Here is a 12,298-nt window from a genome sequence, read left to right on the forward strand (position 1 = left end):
TCTCAACGACATGATAGCTCAGTCCTAATTAGTGCATAAACTGCAGCAGAGAAGTGCGACACAGTTAGTTATTATTTATGGTTTAAATGGTGCATTTTGTAATCTAACATTTATTTCTATCATTCTCGACAACTGAAAACGACGTTGAAGATATTTTATGTACACTTTTTTCAAAGCGATAATGGTAGGTCAAGTTAAAAATTGTTTAAGACAATGAACCACGTCCACCTCTTCCAGATTTAAGTAGCGTTTGTATCTCGGAAACGAAGGATTGAACAAATGTAACGGTTTTTCTTAATCAAGTAAGAGTTTTTATACAAATTTTATTAATTTTAATAATATTTCCTTACCACAGCACACCCACAGAAATATCCATTTTACGTTACATACACAGTAGTATACATGCAGCATATTACAGTATCATGTAACATATATGTATCTATGTTCCCATGTATGTAATTGCGATTACGAGTTCTTTTTTTATTTTAAGGAAGATATAATATAATGTCCCAGCCAACAGCGTGCTAGAACATCAGAGCATTCTCTGTTTGACATCAATGCAAGGTAAAACTTTTGGTTTTTTGCATCTGATTTCTTCAGTCCCTCTCCTGTTCCCCGCCCTGTGCCTGGTAGTAGTCTTCCGCATTTTAAAAGGAGATTTCCACTGCCGATCTACACTTGGCGGTTGGAAGGGACAAGACAGGTCCTTCCCCTGCATTAAAGTTTAAACTTAACCATGGCTACACCATATGAAGACCTTAATTTAAGGAACTTTTGGCTATATTCACACATGTAGGCAACCTACTATACACCCAAATGGCCAGGAAATATCGAAATAAACCAGCTCCATGAAGTGGAGACAGAGAATTCCCAACCCTCTGAACTTTTTCACAGCCTTTCACAAGACAGCACCACCGAACCCGAACAATAGTGGACGACATCTGATATGTAGGCTCTAGCGATTTTCAGGTAGTCAGGAGAAAAAAGAGGAAGAAAGAGTCTCCTACTGCAGAACCTGAAATAATACCCCAACCGTTGGAAAGAGCAGCTCCAATGGACACCACGGCCTGAAAAAATAGCTACGGACTCAAGGGCACAGCCCAAAGAGAGGATTCCTCCAGTAATTCTGAGAACGAAAGAAAAATGGTCTTCAATCGCGCGGATACGATGAAGAACACCACCATCAAATTTATTACAGCTAAGAACATGGATGAAGGAATCCGAATTCAGCCAGAAGGAGATCGGACTACAGCCGGCTCACCAGACTTATTGACGAACTGAAAGTCCTATATCACACATTTCAACTTAAAAGTAAAAAAAAAATCTAGAGATAGTCATCAGAGGTCTAGCAAAAACCATAACATCTGAATAAATAGCTATTGACCTCAGATCACAAGGCCTAAAGCCAATTAAGATCTCACGCATGTACCGAGCAGACAAGCGCCCCATGCCCCTGGTCTTAGTCGAGATCAGTAAAGATAGAGAGAAATTTACGACCTTAAGATAGTCTGCAACTCTTAATCATCAAGACCGAACCTCTCCGAAGAAAATCATCTGCGGTCAATGCCATCGCTGCCAAAAATATGGGCATGCACAAAAATTATGTAAAGTAGATTACAAGTGCGTTAAGTGCAGTGACACCCATCCCTCGCACACTTATGTCAAACCACGGATCACACCTGCTAAATGTGCAAATTATGGTGGCCCACATCCAGTCAACTACAAGGGCTGTTCAATCCACCCATCTAACCTAAAGAAGACTAGAGAGGCAGTACCCCCGCTCACTCAGAAGCGAGTCACACAACCTGCACCAGAAATCAAAGGGCTGGCTGTTGCTCCCGAGAAATCGTACGTTTCTGCAGTCTCTACACGTAGCAAACCGGCTGTTGCAATCAAAACTCTGCAGCAATCCTAGATGCCACTTTAGGAGAGATGTTAACGTCCTTTAGCAAAACAAATCCCAGTCAAGCCGACACCAACAAATTCTTCAAGAACACACAAGTCATTTTCTTTATGATTAATAGATTGCTCGTTTACCACAACTAACTCTATATACATCGCATTCTGGAATGCTAACGGCCTAAACAACAATCTCCTAGATTTAGAAGAATATATACTGTACGATATAGAATTGACATCCTTTTAATCAACAAGACGCACCTTTGACCTTGCGATAACCCCAAACTAAGGTACTACACACTACTTAGGAACGACAGGCTCAACGCCAGAGGGAGCGGCACAGCTATTTTTGTCAAAAAAAGACAAGATATAATGAGATCAAGAAAACAACAACTATAAATCTGGAAAAAGCTGGAATTGAGATACACACTAACAATGTAAGTAGTCTAAAACTATATTGTCTACAACCCTCCAGGCAAACCACTCCTCGGACCTCTCCCAACTCCTTGACACAAACAAAGTAACAATAGTAGTGGGAGACATAAACGCAAAACATCCCACGTGGAACAGTAGAAACTCCAACAATAATGGGAAGAGCATACACAAGTTCGCTATGACAAGAAACATCAGCTTACCAGGCCTTGCCGAACCAAAACACTACGGACCGCTGGGCAAACCTGATGTGCTGGATATAGCCATCTTCAGGAACACTTTGCACGAACTCCAGTTACAGGTTATTAATGATCTTAGCCAACCACAACCCAGTTCTGCTAAGCCTAGGCGGGGGAAAAGAAATCATCCCCAGACAATCCTACACAAATTTCAAAAAGGGTAACGCAACTCTCTACAACATAACAGGCTCTGTCCCAACCATCTCCTCACCCAAAGAAGTAGACATAGCGATCAATATACTGGAAAGCAAAATCCAAGCTGACCTTGCAACAGCCTCCACAGTTACTGCTCCCACTCAGGCCAACCTGCTCCCAAAAGAGATTTTAAAGCTCATCCGCAACAAAAACAGGATCAGATGTCGGTATCATGCAACACTATTACCCCAGGTTAAACAAGAGCTAAACAGGGAAACAAATCTAGTCCGATATGCGATCAAAGACCATAAGAATAAGTTATGGGAGAGGAAACTAAGCTCCCTAAACACCGAAGACAACTCATTATGGAAAATGACTAAAGCTCTTCGCATCGACCGCCCCAACATACAACCAATCCATGAAGAAAGAGGCATAGTCTACCGAGACAATGAGAAAGCAGAAGCCTTTGCAGACTGCCTGGAACTGCAATTTCATCCAAACTACATCTATGCGAACTTGCGCTTCATCGAAAAAATCCACAGGCAAGTACGCTGTGCACTTCATCATCCCACCAGGCGTGACAACGCAAGCTATACTACGCCGAAGGAAATATACCAAATCATCAAGAACCTTAACAGCAGAAAAGCATCAGGTCGTGATCAGATTTCAAACAAAATCATAAAAGCACTCCCGCACAATAATGCATCTAGTGGCTATCATCAACGCGATGCTAAAACTCAACTGTTTCCCCACTCGCTGAAAGCAGACAGACATAATCCTCATCCACAAGCCAGGGAAAACACCCAAATTCCCCCCAGTGTTACAGACCTATCAGCCTCTTGTCAGGCCTGGGGAAAATTGCAGAAATATAAAAACGCCAACAAGACGAAACGGACAAACTAGAACTAATCCCAAAATAACAATTTGGTTTTCGCACAGGTCACTGCACAACTCAAGGTGCACAGACTTATAGAATACGTAACTACCGGATTCAATTGAAAACAACATATAGGTGCAATATTCCTGGACGTGGCGAAAGCCTTTGATAAAGTGTGGCACAAAGGCCTCATCCACAAACTGATAACTGCAAATTACTCACTAAACCTCATCGAAATCATAGAATCTTATGTGAAAGATCGAATATTTCAGGTCAAACTCTGTGGCCTCAGATCCGCTGCAAGATGGATCACAGCAGGTGTCCCTCAAGGCTCCCTTCTATCGCCACTACTCTACGATATTTACATCTCAGACGTCCCATACACTCCATCAACCATCATGGCTATCTATGCGGATGATATGGCGATGCAACAAAAATCTCGAAAAATGGTTTCAAAAATGGAGGATAGACGTCAATGCAGACAAGAGCATAGCCATACTCTTTACAAAAAAGAAAGCCACCCACCACGGAGAAGTCACTATGTTCAATACTGATATCCCATGGCAAAAAGAAGTAAAATACCTGGATTTTAAACTAGATAATCGAATCAGCTTCAACCCCCACATCTCACATGCCTGCAACAAAACCAACTCAGCAATAGTCCAACTCTACCCTCTATTTAACCGAAGAAGCAAAGTCAGTGCAGACGTCAATGCAGACAAGAGCATGAAAATAATCTTCACAAAAGAGAAAGCAACCGACCACGGAGCAGTCACTATGTTCAATACTGATATCCCATGGCAAAAAGAAGAAAATACCTGGGAATCCTGGGATACCTGTGGTTTTTTGTTGGTCGTTGTTACTTTGTCTTTTTTGAGTTATGTGATATTGTTTGTGAAGGCATGGTTGAATGATTTGCTAGTGTCTCTTGGTTTGTGTCCTAACCGAGGCTTTTTGCAATAAAATCTTGTGCTGAAGTTTTCTTTTTTCGAGTTACTAATTTGTTGAGTGTAGCCCATGTTTGCTTCATGTTGTCGTTATATTCCGTGAATTTTTGGAAGTAGTAGTGAATTTTTGTTGTTAGTTGATTTCTTGTGTTTTTGTGTAAAGTTTGTAAATGTGTGCTACTGGGTGAATTTTTTATTTTTTTCCATAGATTTTCTTCTACAATAATACTGTTTACTATGTCGTCATTTATCTATGGATTGCTGGCTGTTTTTTCGCCTCGTTTCTGTAGTCTTTGTTGTTTTTTTTGTATATTTCTGTGAACTTTAGTTGAAATTTCTCATATAATGTTATGGGATCATTTATTTTAATTAGGCTATTCCAGTCTGTATTTTTTACGTTGTTATCGACAATGCTCTTTAATATGATCGAGTTTTGTCAACTTTTGTGGTGGTGGGAGGCGGGAGAGGGGTAGGTAACATAATAAAACGAAGTTGAGACAAAGTACTGATCGGCAATTTTGACGTTAATTACTGATGATGTATATGTATGCATTGGAGCCCGTATGTTTATATGATCAATGCATGATTGTGTTGGTGTTCTATTGAGTATATCTTCTCTTGTTGGGGAGTTAATGGTAGGATTTATGTTGTACTAACTTAGGATATCAAGGTATGTGTTAGTGGTTGAAGAAGCGTGGTCAAGGGTATTTATGTTAATGTCTCCTAATAGGATGAGCCTATGTGTTGTATGGAGTTTGATGCCGCTTAGCCATGCTTCTAACTCATGAAGAAAGCTGAGTGGATTATTATCTTGGGGTCTATATATCGTGCTTATTGTATTTGATACTCATCATCATCATCTTCCTTATACCCTCTTTTACCTTGCGGTGTCGACGGTTCATTGATCATCGGACCTCACTCCGTTTACAGGATAAGGTGGTCAGCCTTATGCCCCGGTGTATCATATGGCCTGTAGTGTTCAGTTCTCAAGGCCAGTTTACCTGCTTTGCGGGATGAAAAACCCCAGAATAAACTGGGGGAAAAAACCCTACTGTCCACGCCCAAGACTGGCTAACTTGGCTATGGCTGAGGAAGATCCTTCAGCTCCTCACGTCACCGACGGGAATCGAACCTAGGACACTCCTTCCCCAGACATATTGTTGCGAAGCGCATACCACTAGGCTAACCGCGCGGACTGTATTTGATACTATGTTTGCGCAATTTGTGATTTTCAAAATTAGTGTTTTCGCATGTTCGAAATGAGTTTGTTTTTCAGTCACATTGTTATTTTTTTTGCTTTTTTTTTGATAAATACCATATACCACCTACTCTTTTGTTTGTTCTAAATAAGTTATAGGTTTGATAATTAGTAATGTTGTATGCGTAAATTTCTGGATCGTTTATTGCAACTTCGGTCAGTATTATCGCATCTATGTTTGTTATGGTGTAGTTGGGCAGTGTTATCAATGTAAGCCAGTGTTTTTGTATACTTCTTATGTTTGTGTGTACGATAGTGAAGTTCGTATTGGTGGAAATGTTGTCTGACCATTTCTTCAAAGAGTCAAAGACCTTGAAGTTTATATTGTCTGACTGGATATTATTATTATTATTATTCCTGATACCTCCAAGGAGTCCGAAGACTCATTGCGGAAGGACACCTACAAATGTCTCAACCACTACACCGAACCGAACATCTACTACGAATCATCTCCATCAATGGCATCTACCGCCCACCTCCACCGCCACAACAACTAGTATTTTTTGTCTGTAAATTGCGTGTGTTCTGAAGGTCCGATTTGTCTGTATGCGGGATGAAAAACCCGAGTTTCCGGGAGAAAAAACCCGAGTTTCCGGGAAAAAACCCTGCTACCTCCGTATGAGATCGGCTAACTCACCTTCGATTGAAATCGTCCAGATAAAGACTCCTCCCGTCGCGACGAGAATTGAACTTAGGCCTATTCCAATCGAAGGGCGCAATGTACCGTCGTTCTTCAAATTGTGTTGTTTGAGATCTCCATTATATAGTTTTTAAGCGATTTCTAATCTTGTTCTTAAGGATGTGAAGAGATAGTGTTTTATATTGGTAGGCTATGTAGGTCGTTTCTCTTGTAATTATATAAACTCGAGTGTTTTCATTCTTTCTCATAAATATCTGAATCCTTACTCCAGAGGAACATGTAATTTTTCTCTCTTTTTGTCTTCTTTGCTTGGTATAAAATATTTTTGAAGTATGGAGTTTAGTGTTCAGTTATATAGATAATAATAATAATAATAATAATAATAATAATAATAATAATAATAATAATAATAATAATAATAATAATAATAATAATAATAATAATAATAATAATAATAATAACTGTAGTGCACTTGGCAAAAACGAACTACATGGATTTTAGTTAAAACATATAACCAGTCTGCATGATCGAATTGCAGAACATTTAATTATTTATATATCATTTTAATTATTTGTTGCAGTCATGCTCAGTGGAACATTGGATGATATATGGATGCAGTTTTCTTTTCATGAAAGATAAGGATAAGAGTGCGGACCCAAGCAACAATCTTCCAATAACATGCCTACCAACTATGCTTAAGCTGTTCACTGCAATCATAGCAACTTCCATACATCATTACTTAAAAGGTAATCAGATTTATCCGATTGAACAAAAAGGCAATTTTCAAAAATCTAGAGAAACAAAAGACCAGATCCTTATTAATAACATACTCAGAAATTTGAAAGACAAAAAACAAACTTAAAAATAGCATGGATAGATAATAAGAAAGCATTCGATTTCCTCCCTCACTCTTGTATCAAAAAATCACTAAAATATTTGAAATTAGCAAAAGTATACGTTCGTTTCTGGCTGATGCTTTGAAATCATGGAAAACAACTTTAATGGTCAATAATGAACGATTGAGAGATATTAGCATTAAAAGTTGAATTTTCCCAAGGAAATTCTTTGTCTCAATTTCTTTGATACTTTTGTCTATGATATGAAAAAAAAAAGAAACATAACAATAATAATAATTAATAAAAACGTAAGGCATTTTATTCCCTTATAGGTAAAAGACGAGGCCTTTAAACCCTATCTAGCTTTTGGAAACTGAGTGGGCAGTTCAATCTCCACCGATAACTAATCAGAGATAGCTGGCCCATGGCTATCGCTAATTATAGGCAGCCACCGATGAAGAGATCGGCAAAAAAGTGCTGTCATCTCTTGGTACCTAACCCTAACACGATATGTTACTGTCTGAAATAATGTGGATTCTTCGGTCGATATTCTTGAGTTTACGGAATGAAAAACCCGTGTTTCCCCCTTGCATGTGCCAGAGATCGACTAATTCAGGAACCGGTCGAGAAAGCCTTTCTTCGACCTGTTCCTCCAGTCGAGGACCAGACTCGAACAAAACTTCGATATGATATTCCTAAATATAATATTAAAATTTCCAATCAGTTATATATGGATGACTTGAAGTTATATTGAAAAGTATATTCTTGGGTAGAATCTGAATTGTTCTGTATCATCAGTGAAATTTTTGTTTAAATGATAACTCGTTTCGACTGTGTATCAATTATGTGAATAAAATAATAATAAAATAATAATAAGAAGAAGAAGGCTTGTGTAACTCAGTTTAAGTGGCGCTTGCTTCATCTACACTTGGTCACTTGAAGTTTGATTTAAGATGAAGTCTAGTCGCCGACTGGAGGAACTTTCTCTAAGCCTTTCTTCGACTGGTTCCCGCGTTGCTCGATCTCTGGCACGGGAAAGCGGGTTTTTCCTGACGGAAACTCAGGTTTTTCATCCCGTAAACTCAAGAATATCGACCGCTGTACCCACATTATTTCAAACAGTGACATATCATGTTTGGATTAGGTACCAAAAGATTGCAGCACTTGTTTACCAGCCTATTCATCGGTGGCTGCTATAATTAGTGATAGACATGGGCCAGCTATCTCTGATTGGCTACCGGTGGAGAGTGAACTGCCCACTCAGTCTCCAAAAGCTAGATAGAATATAATGGCACGGGCAAGCGGATTTTTCATGACGGAAACGCGGGTTTTTCATCCCGTAAACTCAAGAATATCGACCGCTGTACCCACATTATTTCAAACAGTGACATATCATGTTAGGATTAGGTACCAAAAGATGGCAGCATTTGTTTACCAGCCTATTCATCGGTGGCTGCTATAATTAGTGATAGACATGGGCCAGCTATCTCTGATTGGCTATCGGATAGGATATAAAATCTTTGCCTACTCCCTATAAGGGAATAGGATTAGATTGGAGTGTTAGTGTAAAAAATGATAGGAGTGAGACCGGCATGATGGTTGTTGTTGCGAAGAATGTTTTGAGTTCAGTGGTGATTAGTGAGTTTTAGATTTTGTGAATCTTTTTTGATAGCGGAGTACAAGGTAAGACTTTGGTTTTGATACAATTTTCCGGCCCTGCCCGTTCTCTTTGCCATTGTATATATTTCTCAAGTATGAATATTTGAATAATTTTAAACATGAACAGTTTAAGTCCCGACGACTTTGTCCAATCTCTGGATAAGAAGCTGGAGCTCGACCTCCTCAAAAAACTGTTGAAGAAATTTAAGGTAGAGTGGCCAGGGTTTCTAAACCTATATTCAGCAACAGATTACTCCACAGAAGGGAACAACTCAACACCAGGGGAAGAACGGAAGATGAACCTGATAATCTCTGCTCCCCTGCCAAAAGACCATGCAGAAACCCATGCTCGAAAAAAGCGTAAAACAGCGGAGACTCAGGTAAACGAGAGGATGGAAGAAGATGCCCCCAACACTGACCTCCCCATGACTAACAATTAAAAAGTCCCGCCCAATGTACTACGGGAAAAAGAACAATAGAAAGATAGCACCAAGCTCTTCAATTCCATAGAAGTCTAACTAATATTTCGAAATCCAATCTAGTCACCATAAAGACCAGAACTCGTGTATGCAAAATCACCAGTGAAGACTTATTTACATATGATGTCCAGACACAGATCATCACCACTAAAAGAGCAGTTAATATCATCAATAGCATGGGAATACTTTTTCGGTAATAGTATACATATGACAAGATCATGTTCATAATATCAGCATCTTGAATAAAGCTAGCAGAGATCCCTAATAGTAACAATTCAAAAACTATCTGCTGAGTTGGTTTAGGAACTGAACTTAGACATTCACCTTCACCTAATTAGAAGGCACTTGCTCACTACAGAACAACTAACGGACACAGAGGAAGATGAAAGACAAGAAAACAGTTTTTTTTCCGGAATACTTAAGCCAACTCCTTTTTGAAGATGAGTCTCATGAACAACTTGACATTTTACCATTTGGCACAAAACAAATAGATCAACTTGTCGCACTTTCATCTAATAGAAGATATTACCATGAGATTTTGCTATATGAATTTTTCTCTGTGTGTGTGTGTGTGTGTGTGTGTGTGTGTGTGTGTGTGTGTGTGTGTGTGTGTGTGTGTGTGTGTGTGTGTGTGTGTGTGTGTGTGTGTGTGTGTGTGTATTATATACCATACGCAGAATTCATCTTTGTTCATGCTAGAATAGTAGTGCGAAGTCTGTCTAGCCTGTAACCTATCTCAGTGTTGGATACACCATCATGATCACTAACTTTAATTATTTTAATCATAATCTCCAATGTAATAGCTTTACACGTCTTTTCACTGGAAGTAAGTAACAGTACACTTACTTTGATTTTTATCTGCATTATTAACAACAATAAAATAAAATGAAATAATAGTAATCAACGGTTATATTCTATTATAATCTACTGCGAACAATCAAAGCATAGAGGGATGAAGCGAGCCGTGATGTCATTGCTCTCTACATGCCAACAAAACTTATGCTGTTCATGAGGTTGTTGGTCACCTTACCCTTTATATATCCTGCCCAACATTTTCTTTCTTTTTTTTTTAAGCTTATGTTTATTAATACTACTCGTCCATCTAAGGTAAAACCTAATTTACCTTGCTGATCTTTGGTATATTCTGATATTGCTTTCTTCAAATATCCCTTGACTATCCCCCATATGCTGTGAACATTCTGCCTTGGGAGATCTTTCTACTTTCTTGAAAGGTTTGCCTTACAGATCTTTCTGCCATGTAATCCTTAAAGCTTCCTCCTACGTTTGTTATAATCACGTGCCTTGCAGTTCCATATATACTTCTTAAATGAAATATCCACAGATTTCGCTACCTCCCATGTCAAAAATTAATGTTAACTCTTCCCAACTGGTGGCAAAGTAGCCGGCAATGTTCCAGATCTAACACTCTCATCTGGCATCTGCTACTTCAAGTAATTATCTTTAAGTAGCCATACAAATTCCATTTCCTTTCTGCTTTGTGATTTTTTCCTCCTCCAGTCTGTTTTTTTTATTATTATTATTATTATTATTATTATTATTATTATTTTAACGGTGTCTCCATGGAGTCAAAAGACTCATCTTTAATAATGATTAATTGACTTGCATTCATTTTACCAATCCACTGATGGACATCTTGGATATCATCCCTGGTCTGTAGCAGCAAGCAGTTTATATTTTGTACTATTGGCCCTAGTTTCTTATCAGATTTCCTCAAAAGAATCACCATCTGTCAGACTAACTCCTACTCTTGTTGGCTGCAATTCATCTACTACTATTAGCAGTATCCTAGATCATCCTGTCTACATTATCCTCCATGAAAATACTAAACCCCTCATATTCTATCCTTGTAACTACTTCATATGCTGTTATCCAAGTCTCACTAATGGCTATAACGTTTGGCATGGTTGTTTAACCTATGCCAAAAACTCTTTCCTCTCATTTCCAATACTTCTAGATTTAGTATATAGAAACTGTATCATCTCATTATACCTCCAACCCACCTTTGTATCCTGAATTGTCAACACCATTGGATATAATTGCCCGAGACACTAGCTTCCGCATTTTCTTTTGTTTACTCACACTCTCCTTCACCTTGTGGGTACCTTAATACAGACTTGCTTACATCTGAACAAAAAAGATTTGTTCTTTAGTTATCCTGACAATGGGCTTTCATATCTTCAGTGAACAAATCCTTTTCTAGACACAGAACTTCGAACCCATTGAAGTGAAGTCCATCAACATTATACCGAATAAACCTTCCGTCCATGAAACTCAAACCACAGGTCTATAAACCAGTGGTGAACCCAAAGGGGGGAAGAGAGCCCTGTCTCCCCCAAAGAAAAAGGAAAAAACACTAAAAAATTTTCCAAAAATCTTTTCCTAATTAAAATTCCTTTTTTATTATTAATGTTGTGTCGTTACTTCTATTTCTATACTACTTATGAATTAGCGATAATTGCAGATGCTCAGTAATAGGTCGTATGCATTCTCAAATCGTCTACTCAACTCGGCCCCCCCTCAAGATTAAATACTAAGCTAAGTGCGCTACTGCTACAAACTGTACATCATTCACTCCACAAAATTTTCTTATTGTCTCATTAGTTATCATCTCTCTCTTTCTCACTTCGCCTGGTAGCAGACTTACCTCATCCTTTTTCGCTTTATCCTAAAATGCTTTGACATCCTCTCTCCTATAATACTTCTCGTCTCTCACGTCGTTGCCGCCAGTCAAAGTAATTAGTTCTTTGCCTTTCTAAATTAATCATTTCACAGAATGACGCCCCCTGGTCTCATTATCTTTATTTTTTTTTTTCTTCTACGCAGGCAACCAAGTAGCTCAGTGGAAGTGGTGTTTGTTTCACGACGCTAGGTCGACC

Source organism: Typopeltis vanoorti, chromosome 10, assembly GCF_054136105.1.
Source record: "Typopeltis vanoorti isolate ZY-2024b chromosome 10, IOZ_Tvanoo_1.0, whole genome shotgun sequence".
Lineage (NCBI taxonomy): Eukaryota > Metazoa > Arthropoda > Arachnida > Uropygi > Thelyphonidae > Typopeltis > Typopeltis vanoorti.